The sequence below is a fragment of the Eptesicus fuscus genome, chromosome 4 (genome assembly GCF_027574615.1).
Source record: "Eptesicus fuscus isolate TK198812 chromosome 4, DD_ASM_mEF_20220401, whole genome shotgun sequence".
Taxonomy (NCBI): domain Eukaryota; kingdom Metazoa; phylum Chordata; class Mammalia; order Chiroptera; family Vespertilionidae; genus Eptesicus; species Eptesicus fuscus.
Window position 1 is genome coordinate 58,461,402 of NC_072476.1, and position 19,534 is coordinate 58,480,935.

A 19,534-nucleotide genomic window follows, 5' to 3' on the forward strand; every position below is an offset into this window, starting at 1 on the left:
GTAGGACACTGGCAGTGTGTGCTTACTGATATCCTTGAGGGCCCTGGGGTTCTCACTGTGCCAGATAACAAAAGGCTTTCAATTTGTACCCTGCAACATTGTCCCCAAGTAAGAGTGTTTTCCTATCCTTAAAAACCTTGAAACCTGGTATTGATTTGATGCTCTTATGGATGGAAGTCCTTTCAGGTATCCATTTCCAGAATAAGGAGGTTTTGTCCATATTGAATATGTGCTCTGGCAAGTAATTTTCCTTCTCAATAAACTTATCTAGAGTTTCTATCGCTTCTCGGCCTTTTGGCTAAGATCAAGTGTAGTATCTGTTCTTATCAGTTTAATATCTAGAGTTTCCAACAATTCTTCAGCTGCCTTCGCATCACCACTCACAGACTCACTGCTCACTCTCACACTGAATCGTTTAAACCACCCAGAGCTAGCGGTAAATTCAATATCCAACATTGTTCTTGGGCCCAGCCTTTTCTCTCAACATCACAATCGAACTTTTTGCTTTAGCTATGATTATCGTGATGCCAAGGGGGATATGCTTCTGTGTCTGGTCTTCAGACCAGGTCATTAGAAGTTTCCCCATGCCTGAAATACGCCCTTTCAAATTTTTGTTAGTCTTGCTGCCTTCAATAGAGCAGACTCTTTGATAGCTTCTGCTGCTTTGTTTTGTTTTCTTTAAGATTGTAGCTATGGGCCATGAATGGTGTTTCTACGTGGTTAGAGCTTTGGCACTCTCACTGAAAGGTCATGGGTTCAATTCCTGGTCAAGGGCACATACCTGGGTTGCAGGTTTGATCCCAGGCCCTGGCCGGGGGCACTTGGGGCAGGTAACCAATTGATGTTACCTCTCACCTTCTCCCTTCCACTCTCTCTAAAAATCAATGAAAAAATATCCTCATGTGAGGATTAACAAAAAAATAAACAAACAAAAAGATTGTAGCTATGGTAGACATACCTGACTGGCGAGAAATAACCATCAATAATTTTCCATCTTCATAGTTCTTAATCACTTTTACTATCATTTCCAGGTCAATCATTCAACATATATTCTTACTGGCAACATTACCAGTACAGCTTGTACACTTATGGGCCATGATGAACAAAACAACATGAGATTAAATCAAGTACAAAATAAAAAGATACAATCAAAATACTGTAAATACAAGATGTATCAGGCTGCTGCCAGGGTAACTTGGCATATTGTTTCACAGCAAACTTTCTTTTTTATAAGTAAAAAGAGTATACTCTAAAATGACAATAAAAAGTAAATACATAAACTAGTGACAGTTGTTTATTATCATTATCAAGTATTATGCACTGTACATAATTATGTGTTATACTTTTGCATGACTGGCAGCACAGTAAGTTTCTTTATACCAGCATCATCATAAATATGTGAGTAATGCATGCTGCAACATTATGATGGTTACAAAGTCACTACATGATAGGAATTTTTCAGCTCTATTGTAATCTTACGGAACCACCAATGTTGACTGAAATATTGTTATACAGCACATGACAGTATAAGTTGCATACAATTTTATTGCTCAAATTGTTATATCCCTATTTCCCCCATATTACACATTGCCTTGCATATAAATGCGTGTGTGTGTGTGTGTGTGTGTGTGTGTGTATAATTGTAAACTTCCATAGATCTATTTTTTTAATCCAAGTAGAGATAGAGTGAATAAGGAAGGAGGGAAGTAGAGGAGGAAGAAAAGATAAAAGAAGAGAAGCTAAGTCAATAAATACTTATTGAATACCATTGTTGGCAAATAGCAGAGAGGTGGTACAAATGCCTCTATATTCATATTAAGTGGAGTGACTTTAATTTCATCCCATGAATATGACATGATTTTAAGTTTAGAGTACATGTAAGATCAAAGCTAGAAGAGCTGCCTCTGTTCCCTCAATATGTAAGGCAGGGGTCCTCAAACTTTTTAAACAGGGGGCCAGTTCACTGTCCCTCAGACTGTTGGAGGGCTGGACTATAGTTTAAAAAAAACTATGAACAAATTCCTATGCACACTGCACATATCTTTGAAGTAAAAAAACAACACGGCAAAAACACCCACATGTGGCCTGCGGGCTGTAGTTTGAGGACACCTGATGTAAGGTAAGTAACTGTGCCCCATTCTCCTTCTCCCTGATAAAGAGAGCATTTTTCTCCTTTATTTATGCTTTCTCCTCTAGAGATGTAAACATTCAAGCTTATTGGAAGTGATTCTGGTTCAGTTAGGAAAATATAAAACACTCATGGTTACTAAGCAGCACTGAGTACTTCACAATTTGATAATTATTTGTCCATATACTAAGGTGACCAGATTTTAACATTGGTAAAGCGGGACACCATTGACCAGAGTGGGGGGGTATCTTTTTTTTTTTTTAAATATATTTTATTGATTTTTTACAGAGAGGAAGAGAGAGGGATAGAGAGTTAGAAACATCGATGAGAGAGAAACATCGATCAGCTGCCTCTTGCACACCCCCTACTGGGGATGTGCCCGCAACCAAGGTACATGCCCTTGACCGGAATCGAACATGGGACCCTTGAGTCCACAGGCTGAAGCTCTATCCACTGAGCCAAACCGGTTGCGGCCCGGGGGGGGGGGGGGGGGGTTCCTTTATTAAAAATTTGGTCTATATTGTAATCGCTTTTGGTTTTTTTAATAAAAGGAAATTCACTTCTTAGATCATCGTTGAATTTGCAGCCTCTTTTCTTACTCATTATGTTAAAAATCTAAAAAAAATAATTTAAAATTATATTATAAATTATTATATACATATTGCTTAAAACACAGTAAGTAGGTACATAATTACATGAACATATTTTATTGTTAGTTTATAAATTAAATTAATTTGATTGTCATAAAGTAACTATATTTTAAAAATTATTTTAACCCTATATTTCTTTCTAAATAATAACAATACTAACTTGTATTATTTTTCCTCTGAATTTGCCGTAACGTAAGTCGTGTCACTTTCAAGGCCGGCGCTAGACTTTTTGCCACCACTATAAAATATAAATAATATGAGTACTGTCTGCTAAATTCAAGAAAATTTATGTATTTATGAAATAAATAAATTACTTACCTAAATTATCTGAATAGCTGATTTGTAATGACATCACTTGTTTAACTAGCTTACTAGCACGCAGTACGATGTGTATCGTCTGAGAGACAGTTACAAAATGTTTTCGTCCTTGCCAATCCCAAAAAATGCCATTGTTCATTAAGTCCAAACAATGGTGGTCGAATTCTAACAACTGATCAACAATGCGAACTTTGATAAGCAGTTCTCGATAATCAGTTCTCAACAGTTATTTGTTATTATTAAAGTTTAACATTATAAAATTAACAAAAATAATATAAAACTCATATCCTGGCTAAATAGCCACATGGCCACTGAAAACCGTATATTCCCTTCTGTTCTCCCGCTGTTCCCTAGCTTGTCGTGCATTCTTTCCAAAAATCGGGACTTTTGAACCCTCGTGCACTGCTGGTGGGAATGCAGACTGGTGCAGCCACTGTGGAGAACAGTATGGAGTTTCCTCAAAAAAATGAAAATGGAACTCCCATTTGACCCAGTAATCCCACTCCTAGGAATATATCCTAAGAAACTGGGAACACCAATAAGAAAGGATATATGCACCCCTATGTTCATAGCAGCACAATTTACAATAGCTAAGATCTGGAAACAGCCTAGGTGCCCATCAGCAGATGAGTGGATCAGAAAACTATGGTACATCTACACAATGGAATACTATGCTGCCATAAAAAAGAAGGAATTCTTACCATTTGCAGCAACCTGGATGGAATTGGAGAACATTATGCTGAGTGAAATAAGCCAGTCAATGAAAGAAAAATACCACATGATCTCACTCATTTATGGATAATAAAGAACATTATAAACTGTTGAACAAAAAGATAGATACAGAGGCAGTAAAGCATCAAACAGTCTGTCAAATTACAGCAGGAAGGTTAGGGAGAGGTGGGGAAGATAAGAGATCAACCAAAGGACTTGTATGCATGCATATAAACATAACCAATGGATGCAAAACTCTGGGGGGTGAGGGCATATATGGAAGGGGGGGGTGGGCAATGGTAAGATATGTACACATATAATAATAAAAAAAATTGAAAAAACAAACAAAAAATCGGGACTTTTTTAAAACGCCGTGGGACGCGGGACAAATTGTTAAAAATCGGGACTGTCCCGCCAAAAGCAGGACGTCTGGTCACCTTACCATATACTCATACATAAAGAATTAATTTTATAAAAATATTTTAACATTAATCTAAAATATCGGGAAATTGTAATAAAGTATCCCTCATTACTATGGTGTAGTAGTCTTTAAATTTCGTTTTCTTTTTCATATTTATTCCAAAATCGTAACTTCTGGTTAAGCAGGTTAATATACTATTGTAAATCTCTTTTTAAGTGAGTTAAAATTAAAGAATGCAAAACAGCTAAAGATCAACCAATGCGTTAAAAGAGAGTTTTTCATGTGTTTTTTTTTTTTTTTTAAATAGCTAGTTAATAAATAAGACTACTATGGGTGCTGATTTCTTGAACATATGAAAGAAAATTCACCTTTCACATTCTATTTCACAGTGGATGAGAGACTATATTTCAAATAGATCTGGAACTTGATTTTTCATTTCTCCACTGGGTTAGTATTGACTTTTTATTCTTTTTCAAGTCTGATATTGGTCTATTTTTCAGATCCCAGGCATCTCTTATAAAAATTCATTTCCCACTTAACTAGTAATTTAGATAAATGTCAAGTTCACATCCTTAAGGAGAAAGGGTTACTAACAGCCATTTCTTATCACTGTGGACAGCTTGTTGTCATTTGAAGGCTGTACAGCACAGATACAATTGCCTCGGAAGTCTTGAAAAATAAAGTTCTGTTTCTTGAGACACCTATAACACAAATGTTAGAGGTCAGAAACAGAGTAACATAGGTTATGAAGATACATGACTGCTTAGCTGTTATATTTAGAGATCAAGTAAAACTTGGGGTGTAATGGGTTAATAAAAAGGTAACTGGATGGAGGGTGTAGAAGGAAGGAAATGTGTACTGTGAATTAAATAGGTAACAGACAAAATATTATAGAGCTGAAGTTATGTTGTACTGAATGACCCTGAATGTAGTCTAGATGTATTCTTGGCTAATTTTTCTATTACAGTGAAGTATTTAGTCTACTAACACTATAATTTACTATTACTTATTCATTTAATACTAAATATAACAACAAAAATAAAAAAAAATATTATGTACAATATGGACCACCAACTAAAAATAAAATACTTCATTAGCTGTCAGGAATTTACAATCTAGAAGAGAAACCTTAGAAATACAAAACTAACCATAGTATACTATTTTAATTAGGTGATCTATAAAGTAAAGTACTAAGGGCTGAGAAGAGGGTGGCATCATTACATGAAGGAGCTCTGATGTGCATATTATGATGGATGCTTTCTGGTTTGGGGCCAGTTAACAAACTTCCTTTGAGATACCAGTCTATACCAACTCTCAGTTCATGTGGATAAGTGGGCCTTTACCTGAATACAGGGAGCCAAGCACGTGGCTCAAATCTGCCCAATGAGAATGTGTAATTCCCTTGACACACCAGTTGATTCAGGGGTGAGCTAAGTTGGTCATTTCGGAGTAAATTCTGTTACTTGTATGTAAGACACAATAATAAATACTCTCTTATTTAACCTACTTGAACCCTGAGGGGAGCTACTGACAACCATCTTGCCATTCATGTGTCATCTGGGAAGAAAAATTAGTATTCTGTAGCTGCCATAAAAAAATCACCACAAACTTGGTGGCTTAAAACAACAGATATTTATTCTCTCACAGTTCTGGAAGCCAGAAGTCTAAGGTTCTAAATCAGAGCGACAGCAAGGCTATGCTCCCTCAACAGATTCTAGAGAGAAATCGTCTCCGGCCTCTCCCTAGCTTCTGGTGGTTACCAGCAAGCCTTGGTGTTTCTTGGCTGGTAGATAATCTGTGCCCCCATCTTCTATGGTGTCCTACCTGTGTTTCCTCTGTGTCTCTCTGTTCACATTTCTGTTTCCTTATAAGGACATCAGTCATTGGAATTGGGGGCCACCCTAATCTAGTATGACCTCATCTTAACTTGATTACACTGGCAAAAACTCCATTTCCAAATATGGTCACATTCACATGTATCAGAGTTCAGGACTTCAACATCTCTTTTTAAGGGCCACAAACCAGCCCACAACAGGCCAGAGAGGAGAAAGTGACCTTGAAGTCATCCATAATGAGCTGATACTGCTTAACTTAGCATTGAAAATGTATGTTATAAGTAAAATTAACTGTAGCCTCCTTTAGTAAAGCATACAATCAATATATATAAAAGCCTAAGTGACTGGCTGACTGTTTGACTGGCCAACCGGTAGCTACGATGTGCACTGACCACCAGGGGGCAGATGCTCAATGCAGGAACGGAAACCACAGGCATGGAAACATGGAACAGACTGATGAATCTCAGAGGGAAGGGGGGAGGAGGGAGGGAGAAGGGTGGGAAGAGATTAACCAAAGATCTTATATGCAAACTAGAGACCTGGTGCACAGATTTGTGCATCTGTAGGGTCCCTTGGCCTGGCCTGTGCCCTCTCACAATCCGGACTCCTCAGGGGATGTCGGAGAGCCGATTTCGGCCTGATCTCTGCAGGCCAGGCCAAGGGACCCCATCGGTACACAAATCCGTGCACCGGGCCTCTACTTATGAATAATTGCACTAAGAAGTTACACAGCTCCTTTCTCTTGTAAGTGATACTGAGCAAGGGCATAAACTGTTGGTTTCTCTGCTGCAGAATAACTGAAAATAGATTGATAATTTCAAAGGTCCCTTCCTCCTTAAAAATGTTACCATAAAAAAAATCTATATTTTTATCACAGCCATTTAAACATTTATGCAAACTTTTTTCTGCACAGATCAATAAAAGAAATTAATTACAGGTAAGTCCTAGTGTGTCTGAGGATGTCTTTAATCATGTGAAAATAAAAAGCATGAGGAAAGTTTATGGTCACCAGATGGTTGCCACAGATCCAGGACATCTTCACAGAGCAATGTCCAAAGCGGAAACAACAGGAAGGGCAGAGACTCCTCTTACACATATTTGTACTAAGGAGGCAAATCCTTCCCATTAGCCATATTTAGTCTCAGGCCTATGCCATAGCAACAAAGGAGATACCAGTCTGCACCAACTCTCAGTTCATGTGGATAAGTAGGCCTTCACCTGAATACAGGGAGCAAAGCGCATGGCTCAGATCTGCCCAATTAGAATATCTAATTTCCTCGACACACCAATTGATTCAGGGGTAAGCTAAGTACTTAGCTTTTTCAGCCTCTGCCTTGAGAGATGAGCTCTAATAGCAAAGAAGAAAGGCAAGAAAGAATGGTTGGCTGTTCATTAGGCAACAAATAGCCAGATCGTCTCTGCCCTAAACGAAAATGACTTTAAAACCTTTGTAACCGATTCTGACAGCCCCACAGCAGGCAAGACAGAGCAAGGTCTTCAGTGGATTCAGTGAGAAATAAGGATTTCAGTGATATCAATTTTTGTCAGTCATGCCAACAACTTTGGCATGGCCTAGAAAATGTAATTTATTAATTGTATGATCTTGGATAAATAATTTAATATCTCTACAGGGCTCAGTTTCCTTAGCCATAAAACAGATATAATACCTCTTTCTGTTTGTTTGTTCTGAAGATTAAATAAGAAATCAAGTGTAAAGTGCCTATATAATGTTTGACATGTAGTAAATACACCATAAATGTTAGTTTCCTTCTCTCTTCCTATTTTACCCTTTCACTTCCTCTTCTTAGAAGACCCTTAATGTAATTAATTGTATTAATTATATATAATTAGTTAATATAATTAATTTATATTAATTCTATATTTAGGTATTCTCTCTCTCTTCCTCTCTCTACCCCTCATCTCTCTCCCCTCTCTTGCTTTCTTTTCCTCTCTTTCCTAACTACATATTTCTTTGAAAGGGGTTGTGGAAAAACAACCTTAAAAGTGGGTTGTTAATGACTTGGCACAGTATACTGTGATGCCTAGCTCCACTCTCTCAAGAATAAACTGAGCCGACCTCTTCCTGGTCAGCTTCCTCAGGAAAGGTATCTTGGTGACGTAGTCACAGTTAGAAGGGAAGACTCTCTGAGGTTGCTAATTCATGCTGTTCATAAACAATCATTACAAGGAAACCGGATTAGTGATGAAAGATAACTAAAGGTGACAGGAGGATTTGGAGTCCTAGATGGCACCCCCATCTCCCATTTCTTTCTTTTTTAAAAAAGAATTTTATTGATTTTTAGAGAAAGAAATGGAGAGGGAGAGAAAGAGAAACATCAATGTGGGAGCAAAATATCAATCAGCTAACTCCTGCATGCCCACAACCGAGGTATATATCCTGGTGCATGGGACAATGCCCAACCAACTTGAGTCACCCGAGCATGGAGCCCATATCCCATTTCAATAGAATAGTGGTCATTGACACATTATCTAGAAGAAACGTTCCTTAATCAAGCAAAAACATTTATAGAGACCCTATTATGTACAATGACTAAGCTAGGGAATCTCCCCATTTATCTCCCTTGGCTAGGCCTAAAGCATTCCCAACCCATCCAGTGGCCATCTTTGGACCATGAGATAGAGACAACACGGAAGAAAACCAGTAAATAGTTTTGAATGATGACCTTTAGAAAGAAATATATGGACCCAGCTCTTGAGTGTGCAATGGAAGTAGGTGAAAAAGAAGAAAAAGAAGATTTCTTGAGCATAATTGTGTTAAACCTGCCCCTTTATGACTTCAAGAAATACAAACATTTGAATTAAATTGAGATTACACATTTGCTGTTGTGCTATAGCTCAATCAATCCACAACATGGATTTATACACATTAAAAAAATACCAGTGATAATATCTCACATTCATGGAGCATTCATCCAGTGTCAAGCATATACTATGTATTCCATGCACATTTCTTCATTTACTCCTTACAATGCCCCCTAAGATAGGAACACCTATTATTTCCATTCTTCACATGAAGAAACTAAGATTTAGAGAGCAAGGTCTGTCACAGACTGACTCAAAATTCCACCTGATATTGCTCCAATCAGTGCCCAGACTCCTGTGCTTATCTCTAGTGTCACATTTACCAGACTATATTGAAGTGAGCTTTCAACTGCTCTTTCTCCCCAGTTAGTTTAAGCCATTTATCTTTGAATCGTAAACCTAGCATAATGTAGGAATTAGATAAATGTACAAATATAGGTTGAGTCAATGAACAAATAAACTGAAAGTAGGCAAAATAAAGAGTTTGAGTTCAGAAGAGCAGAGGTAATCCAGGCTGTAGATGTTGGCAAAGGCATTATGGGTGATGTAAGGAAGATAGAAGAGGATTCTGAAAGAAGAATATTATTTTAGCAAAGGCCAAATACCTAAAATGTTTTGGAGTACTAATTTTACCTCCCCAACAGAACATTTTTAGTTGCATAGTTCATTATGCCATAGCATGAATAAGCATATTACATTATTCCCATGTCAGCCTGCCCCTTTTGCTGGACTACTGGCATGAAATGTAGCTTCTACTTCATTATGACCTTTTTCAAGATAAAAAAAATCCATTGAAAATATAAAACCACATGTAAGTCAGAAATCCCATGGAAAACTTGCACCCAACCATATATACTGCATTAAAAAAATTCAGTAAGGAAAAATGGTCAATGTTCACAAGGTTAAATAATCATATATAGATTACTGGGCAAAAAAAAAGTATATAAGGAATGCCAAATGACCAAAAAGAACCCAAAACTCAAAAAGAAATACTTAGTGCAAGTCACATAGTGTTCCCAAAAATGATAGACTCAAATTTGAACTCGGGCAAAAATTTTTAAAGAACTGAAAATGCTGATGTTTAAAACAACAAGGTCACAAATTCTTGGTTATTATTATTCAAACTCACCCTCACAGAACTTTCAAGTAACTAGGGTGAAAAATAAAACATCATACATCATGTATTATTTTGACTTTTTTTACTTGACATTATATTCCTGAGATTCATCCATATGTTGTGAGTAGTTAGAGATCATTCTTTCTCAATTTTGTCCAGCAGCAGTTCTCAAAGTGTGGTTCATAAGTGTCATTCAAAATATGGTCCAGAAGTGAACACTTTTTATAAATTTATTAAGATATAATTTTTACTCTATTGATATTTGTTCTGATAGCACAAATCAAGGCAATGGCACCAAACTGTATTGGTCCTCATTCTATCATTATTCAACACCATGTACTACCAGTCAACAAAAATATAAAACAAAAAGTAATGTCAATTTCATTTAATAATGTCCTTAGTAAAAAAGTATTAATTGTATCTACTTTCAAACCTTGAGTCATGTCTTTTTTAATATTCTGTGTGATGTAATGTAAAGTATGCATAAAGAACATCCTAAAGTAAAAAAACATGTATGGGTAAAAGATCAATTCAAAGTTCATAATAAACCAATGGAATTTCATTTAACAGAATATGAAAAATTCATCAATGTGATTCAGAATCAACATTACAACTAACCTTTAAGAAACTATCACTTGTGCCCTGGCTGGTGTGACTCAGTTGGTTGGAGTGTTGACCTGTACACTGAAAGGTTGTGGGTTCAATTCAGGGTCAGAGCATATTCCTAGGTTGTGATTCATTTCCCGGTTGGGGAGCATATGAGAGGCAGCCAATGGATGCTTCTCTCTCACATTGATGTCTCTCTCTCTCTCTCTCTCTCTCTCTTCCACCCTCACCCTTTACTTTCCTCCCTCTCTTTCTCCCTCCCTTTCTCTCTCCCTCTCTCTCTCTTTTCCTCTCTCTAAAATCAATAAACATATCCTCAATTGAGGATTTAAAGAAACTACCACTCATAAAGTTTTAATGTATAATCAAAGAAGGATATCCACATTTATCTAAAAATATTACTTATGTGTTTTATTTATATACTTTAAATAAAACATATAGCAATAGATCAAATAGAAAAACAGAGGTGAGAAAGTAGCTATTTTATCATAAATTATTTGTTAAAGAAATTGCAAAATATAAAACAATACCTGTATTTGCTTGGAGAAAATAAAGTCATTTTATAAAAATATGTATGTTAGCAAGCAATGAATTTACTATTATTATTTTTTGAATGAATGCATACATAAATATTTTTTAAATTTCTCAGTTTTAAGTTATAATGTGGTAAATATGAATAGCTGTAATTAACATAATCCAAAGCTCTTTAAAGTCCTCAATAATTTTTAAGGACATAAAAGGTCCTCAGATCAAAAACCTGGAGAATCTATGCTATACAGTATTTCGTTGTAAGCAGGGATTTAATTTTAACAGTAACTTCTGGGAATATTCTTGAGATAGTATATATTTAGCTTAATTTCCTCATCTGGCCTTTCTGCTTGTGGTTATTTCTTTCCAACCCTTCTTGTACTGGGCCAATCAGATTTTTCTACAGTCTAGTACTTACAGTGGCTGTTACATCAGGTGCACTTTATTCCTCCTGGCAGAAATATCCCAGAAGGCTTTACCAAGAATGTGGGACTGTGCTGTGGCTTTAAGGATTTGGCCAGAAGGAGGTCAGAGGAGGACAGAGCAAACTAGAGCAATGTAAGCAATAGACTTTTTCTTGGATTATGGATATGGTTTCCTGGGCTTCTCAGTTTAACAGCATCTTCTAACACCAAATGTAAAACAATCTCCCTGTGTCTCTGTAACACATAACCCTGTTTTGTTCTCATCAAAATGCCTATCACCACCTGGCTTTTTTCTTGGTTTTTATTCCTTTATTTTCTTTCTTCCCTACTGCTTTTCCCAGCTTGTGAGATCCAAGATTGTAAAGACTTCTGTCTTGTTCACTGACTGGAACTGTGTCTGGAAGACAGAAGGTTCCTAATATATATTTGTTTAATAGATTAATCATTCCTCCTTCAAAACTCTGTTTACTTTGCAATTCATAAAAAAGGAGAAAATTCTGTCTTATTTCATGGGAAATTAGGCTTTTCCCCATTTTGTTATACAAGAAAATAATTGTATAAAATAACTTACAAAATTTTCAAGAACTATATTTTGACTTAAAACATTGCCTTTATTTTTGGTCTCATTCTATTATTCTTAGCCATATAGGCAGTTGGTACTAAATAACTTCACAACTCCCTGGAAAAATAGACTTATAAATAGATTTCCACCACATTTCTTCTGAATTATTTCTTATTTAAGCCCTCTATTTTTAGCAATTTACATATTTCACTATAAATTACATTCTACATTCTATTCCTTAAATGTCTTCAACTCATATAGATTTTCAGATTTAATCTTCTTATGTAAGAGAGCACACTTGCCTAGACTGTCTCTTAAGAGTTTTGAAACTAGAAGAAAATACATATTTTTATTTAAATATTGCCAGCATGCTCTAATATGTACTAACATAGAAAGATCTCAAGATATGCTAAGTATATATAAAGCAAAAGATAATAACAGTATATATACTTTGTTCTTATTTGTATTTTCTTTTTTAAAGAAAGCGTATGTAGTCCTATAAATTTTTACATGTGTGTAGACTGGCTCTAAAAGATGACAACAGAAAACTAGAGATTTTTGCCTCTTGGTAAGGGATGGGAAGACTGGGTGGGGGAAAGGAGAAAAGGAAAGGGACTTTTTAATATTTCCTCTTTGGTATCTTTTTAATTGTGTACACCGTGTGCATTACTTAATTATTTAACTTTAAGAAAGTAACTGTTATAGATAAAATTTAATTGGTGTCCACATGCACCAATTAAAACATAGAGATTAGAGGAGTGGATTAAAAAATATGACCCAACTGTTGGGCCAGCATGGCTCAGCAGTTGAGCATTGACCTATGAACCAGGAGGTCATGGTTCGTTCGATTCCCGGTCAGGGCATATGCCTGGGTTGCAGACTCAATCCCCAGTGTGGGGTGTGCATGAGGCAGCCGATCAATGATTCTCTCTCATCATTGATATTTCTATCTCTCTTTCCCTCTCCCTCTCCCTTCCTCTCTGAAATCAATAAAAATATATGACCCAACTATATGCTGTCTATAAGAAATTCACTTCAAATATAATATTAGTAGGTTGAAAGTAAAAGGATACAAATTGTTATACAACAAGGAAACTGGGTTAGAGAGTGGTGGCTGTACTTAACACATAGGCATTAAGAACATGGGCCTGAGGTGGATTAAAAATGGAGGCAGAGTAAGTGGATGCTGCATGGACATGCTCCCAGGAACAAACTGGTATTACAACTAAAATACAGAAAAACTTCCCGAATAATCAATGGAAAACTCATAGGAGAGAACCCTGACACCCGAGGACCAAAAGTGGAGACCACATGGAGACTGGTAGGAAGGGTGGAGGTGTGAAAGGGCTGGCTGGGCACCCACAGACAGCAACTGAAGTCCCGGAGAGATATCTGAGCTGTGGGGGGTTGCCACTGAGAACTCTGGGATCTAATCCCCAAGCTGCCCCCCCCAAAAGAGCATCAAAACTGAGGAGGATACCCACATAACATCTGAATATGAAAATCAGTGGGGCACTATCCACCAGAGAGTAACAGCTAAAAATTCAGGCACCCTCTTAAAGGGCCAATGCACAAAATTCCCTGTGGAGCCATCCACTTTGAGCTCCAGCAGAAGGAGGGTGAAGTGGACTGGAGCTCTGAGGGCAGAAGCCAGGACTGGGGATTTGGGAGACAGAGCTCAGAAGGGAGACACCCCAAGCTTCCTGGGCTGAGTCATTCCCTCATGCAGTGGAGGACATCTTTCCCACATAGACATCTACCTTTCCAGAGGGTTGGGGGGGATGGCAGTTGACACACCCTATTGGAAAACACCTAGCCATGAGGCCACTTAAGAGATTAAAAATAATAAATAGCCTCCAGGCAGTAGCACCTGCCCCACACTGTTGAAAAAAAACTCTCATCACACCTGAGGGGGATTGCCTGAGGAGCAATTCAAGTCGGAATCCTATCAGTCTGTAGGCAGAGGTGGTGTTTAGAAGCTTTGAGTTGTTGCCTGATCTAATTAGTCAGAAACACTGTCCTGCACTAGAGATTGAGAGGTGTAGAGGATCTACCTAATACACAGTCACAAACCCAAACAGAAAGCCAAGATGAGGAGACAAAGAAACAACCCCCAAATGAAAGGACTAGAGAATTCTCCAGAAGAAGAGATAAATGAAGCAGAGATAAGAAATTTATCTGAAATAGAGTTTAGAGTAATGATGGTAAAGATGCTCAACAGCATGAAAAAAGATATAGTAACTATGATAAAAGAACAGTCTGATATAAAGAATGACATAACACAAACAAAAAATACAATTGGAAGGAATACACAGCAGATTAGAGGAAGCTGAGGATCGAATCAGCGAATTAGAAGACAGAGTTGAAAATATCACTCAATTAGAAAACCAAAAATAAAAAACAGGAGGACGACTTAAGGAAGTTGTGGGACAATGTGAAAGGTAACAATATTAGAATAGTAGCTGTGCCAGAAGAGAAGAAAGGGAGAAAGGCATAGAGAAGGTGTTTGAAGAAATAATGGCCACTGGGAACTCTGGGATCTAATCCCCAATACCTAACCTGGTAAAGGAAAAAGTCACATAAGTTCAGGAGACACAGAGAACCCCAAACAAGAAGAACCCAAATAGGCCTATGCCCAGATACATCATGATTAAAATGCCAAAAATTAAAGACAAAGAGAGAAACTTAAAGGCAGCATGAGAAAAGAAAACTGTTATCTATAATGGAGTTCACATAGGTTGATACCTGATTTCTCATCAGAAACTCTACAGGCCAGAAGGGAATGGCATGAAGTTCTCAAGGTAATGGAAAGCAAGGATCTGAGACCAAGATTATTATATCCAGCAAGGGTATCATTTAAAATAGATGGTCAAATAAAGAGCTCCCCAGACCAAAAAAAAAAAAAGGCTAAAGGAGTAGATCACCACCAAGCTAGCATTACAAGAAATGCTACAGGGATTACTGTAATGGGAAAACAGAGAGCGAAACCTAGCCATACAGAAATATAATGCAATAAATAAGTACCTACCAGTAATAACCCTAAATGTAAATGGATTAAATGCTCCTATCAAAAGACATAGGGTAGCAGAATGTATACAAAAATATGACCCAACTACATTCTGTCTATAAGAGACCCACCTCAAAACAAAAGACACACACAGGATGAGAGTGAAAGAATGGAAAAAAAATTTCAATGCAAATGGAAAACAAAAGAAAGCTGGAGTAGCAATACTCATATCTGACAAAATAGACCTTAAAATGAACGCCATCACAAGAGACAACAAAGGTCACTACATAATACTAAAGGGATTGATCCAACAAGAGGATATAAGTTTGGCAAACATATATGCACCCAACATAGGAGCACCTAAATATATTTTTAAAAAAAAACTTCTAGAGGACTTTAATGGAGAGATCAACAACAATACAGTCATAGTAGGTGACTTTAATACCCCTCTGACTGCACTGGATAGACCTTCCAGACAAAAACTTAACAATGAAACAGAGACTCTAAAGGATACACTGGATCAGATGGACTTAATTGACATTTATAGAACTTTTCACCCAACGCAGCAGAATATACATTCTTCTCAAGTGCACATGGATCATCCACAAAGATAGACCACATGTTAGGACACAAAACAAGTGTTTACGAGATCAAGAAGACTGAAATCATATCAAGCATCTTCTCAGATCACAATGGAATGAAATTAGAAATCAACTACAGTAAAAACACCCAGAAACATTTAAACACATGGAGGCTAAAAAGCATGTTATTAAACAACAAATGGGTTACCAATGAGATCAAGAAAGAAATAAAAAATTTCCTGGAAACAAATGAAAATGAACACACAACAACCTAAAATCTCTGGGACACAGTAAAAGCAGTCCTGAGAGGGAAGTTCATAGCTCTACAAGCATACTTCAAAAAAAAAAAAAAACAACAGAAAAATCAGCACTAAACTATTTAACCCTACAACTTAAATAGATTAGCCAGACTCATCAAGAAACAAAGAGAGAGGACCCAAATAAATAAAATCGAAATGAAAGTGGAGGAGTAATCACTGACACCACAGAAATACAAAGGATTGTAAGAAAATACTATGAACAACTATATGCCAACAAGCTGGACAATGTGGATGAAATAGACAAATTTCTAGAAAAATAGAATCTCCCAAAACTGAATCAGGAAGAATCAAAAACCCTAAATAGGCCAATAACAACTGAGGAAATAGAAGCAGCAATAAAAAAAACTCCCACCAAACAAAAGCCCAGGTCCGGATGGCTTCACAGGGGAGTTTTACCAAACATTCAAAGAAGAACTAACACCTATATACCACAAACTATTTCAGAAAATCCAAAAGAAAGAAACACTTCCAAACTCTTTTTATGAGGTTAGCATTATCCTAATCCAAAACCAGATAAAGATATTACAAAGAAAGAGAATTACAGGCCAATATCCCTGATGAACATAGATGCTAAAATCCTCAACAAAATATTAGTAAATCACATCCAGCAATATATTAAAAAGATCATACACCATGATCAAGTGGGATTTATTTCAGGGATGCAAGGCTGGTACAATATTTGCAAATCAATAAATGTGATACTCACATAAACAAATTGAAAGACAAAAATCACATGATCATATCGATAGATGCAGAAAAAGCATTCAACAAAATCCAACTCTCATTTTTGATAAAAACTCTCAGCAAAGTGGGAATAAAGGGAGCATATCTCAAAATGATAAAGGCCATATACGACAAACCTACAGCCAACATCATACTCAATGGGCAAAAACTAAAACCATTTCCCTTAAGAACAGGAACAAGACAGGGATGCCCACTCTCACCACTCCTGTTTGACACAGTACCGGAAGGGCTAGCCATAGTGATCGGACAAGAAGAAGAAATAAAACTGTCATTATATGCAGATGACATGATATTGTACATAGAAAACCCCAAAAACTCCATCAAAAAACTACTAGACTTAATAAATGAATTCGGCAATGTTGCAGGATACAAAATTAACACCCAGAAATCTATGGCTTTTTTATACACCAATAATGAACTCACAGAAAGAGAAACTAAAAAACAACCCCATTTACCATTGCAACAAAAAAAGTAAGATACCTAGGAATAAACTTAAGGAAGGAAAAGACTTGTACTCAGGAAACTACAGGATGTTAAAAAAGAGATAGAGGAAGACATAAACAGATGGAAGAAAATACCGTGTTCATGGATTGGTAGAGTCAACATCATTAAAATGTCCATACTACCCAAAGCAATCTATAGATTCAATGCAATCCTCATTAAGATACCAATGGAATAATTCACAGACCTAGAACAAACTCTCCAAAAATTCATATGGAATACAAAAGGAGCCCGAATAGCTGCAGCAATCCTGAAAAAGAAGAACACAGTAGGAGGGATCTCAATACCATATATCAAGCTGTATTACAAAGCCACTTTTCTCAAAACCGCCTGATATTGGCACAAGAACAGACTTATAGACCTATGGAACAGAACAGAGAGCTCAGAAGTCAACCCAAGCCAGTATGCTCAATATTTGACAAAGGAGGCAAGAGCATTCAATGGAGTCGAGACAGTCCCTTCAATAAATGGTGTTGGAAAAATTGGACAGATACATGCCAAAAAAATGAAACTAGACCACCAACTTACACCATACACAAAAATAAACTCAAAATGGATAAAGGACTAAATGTAAGACAGGAAACCATACAAATCTTAGAAGAATCCATACGCAGCAAAATATCAGACATATGTCATAGCAGTATCTTTACTGATACAACTCCTAAGGCAATGGAAACTAAGGAGAAAATAAACAAATGGGACTACATCAAAATAAAAAGCTTCTGCACAGAAAAAAAAAAAAACCAACAACAAAATGACAAGAAAGCCCACTGACTGCATGGGAAAACATATTTGCCAATGTGATCTCCAATAAGGGTTTAATCTCCAAAATTTACAGGGAACTCATACAACTTAACAAACAGAAGATAAACAATCCAATCAAAAAATAGGCAAAGGACCTCAATAGACACTTTTCCAAAGAGGACCTACAGAAGGCCGAGAGACATATGAAAACATGCTCAAAGTCACTAATCATTCGAGACATGCAAATCAAAATGACCATGAGGTACCATCTCACACCTGTCAGAATAACTGTCATCAATAAATCAACAAACGACAAGTGCTGGCGAGGATGCGGAGAAAAAGGAACCCTCTTGCACTGCTGGTGGGAATGCAGACTGGTGCAACTACTGTGAAAAACAGTATGGAGTTTTCTCAAAAAATTAAAAATGGAGCTCCCATTTGACCCAGTAACCCCACTTCAAGGATATATCCCAAGACATCAGAAACACTAATCAGAAAGAATATATGCACCCCTATGTTCATAGCAGCACAATTTACAATAGCTAAGATTTGGAAACAGCTAAGTGCCCATCAGCAGATGAGTGGATTAAAAAACTGTGGTACATCTATACAATGGAATTCTATGCTGCTGTAAAAAAAGAAGGAACTCTTACCATTTGCAACTGCATGGAATGACCTGGAGAGCATTATGCTAAGCGAAATAAGCCAGTCAGAGAAAGAAAATATCACATGATCTCACTCATTTGTGGAATATAATAAACAACATAAATTGATGAACCAAAATAGAGCCAGAGAAAAAAATATTTTAGAATATAATAGAAGTAATCCTGTTATTTGTAGATTTTTAATATTTCCTACAACTTTTGTGATATTACACTATATTAGTACAGTTTTGGTAATATTATTATATTTAAAATCATTTTTCTTGAAATGTTAATGTTTATTGCATATAACATTATTATATTTAAAATCGTTTTTCTTGAAAATAAAAGAAATAAATTTAAAAAAACACAAAAGAAAGTAAAAAAAAAATAGATAAAAAAGGATATATCATGGAAATGTTAATCAAAATAAAGTAGAAGTAGCTATTTTAACATCAAATAAAGTCACCTTAAAAGCCAAGCTTTAACAGAGACAATGACATGACAATGATAAAAGGGACAACCCACCAGGAGGACATGACAGTGCTGGATGTGTATACACCAAACAACAGAGCTATGAAATATCTGAAGCAAACACTGTTGGAACTGAAAGGAAATATAGATTTGTCTAAAATGATAGAGACTTCAATATCCATCTCTCAACAACTGGTGGAACACCTAGACAGAAAATCAGCAAGGATATAGAAAATTCAACACCATCAACCAACAGAATCTAATTGACTTTATGGAACAATCCACCCAACAACAGAATTCACAAATTTTAAAGAATCCATTGAACACATACAAACACAGATATTATAGGCCATAAAAAAAACTTCAACAAATTTAAAAGCATTTGAATCATACAGATT

General features: G+C 36.5%; 1 pseudogene; it reads left to right on the forward strand.

Moving 5' to 3' along the window:
• Positions 1-278: 278 nt before the first annotated feature.
• LOC114232617 (U2 spliceosomal RNA) lies at positions 279-382 on the forward strand (annotated as a pseudogene).
• The last annotated feature ends 19,152 nt before the right edge of the window (positions 383-19,534 follow it).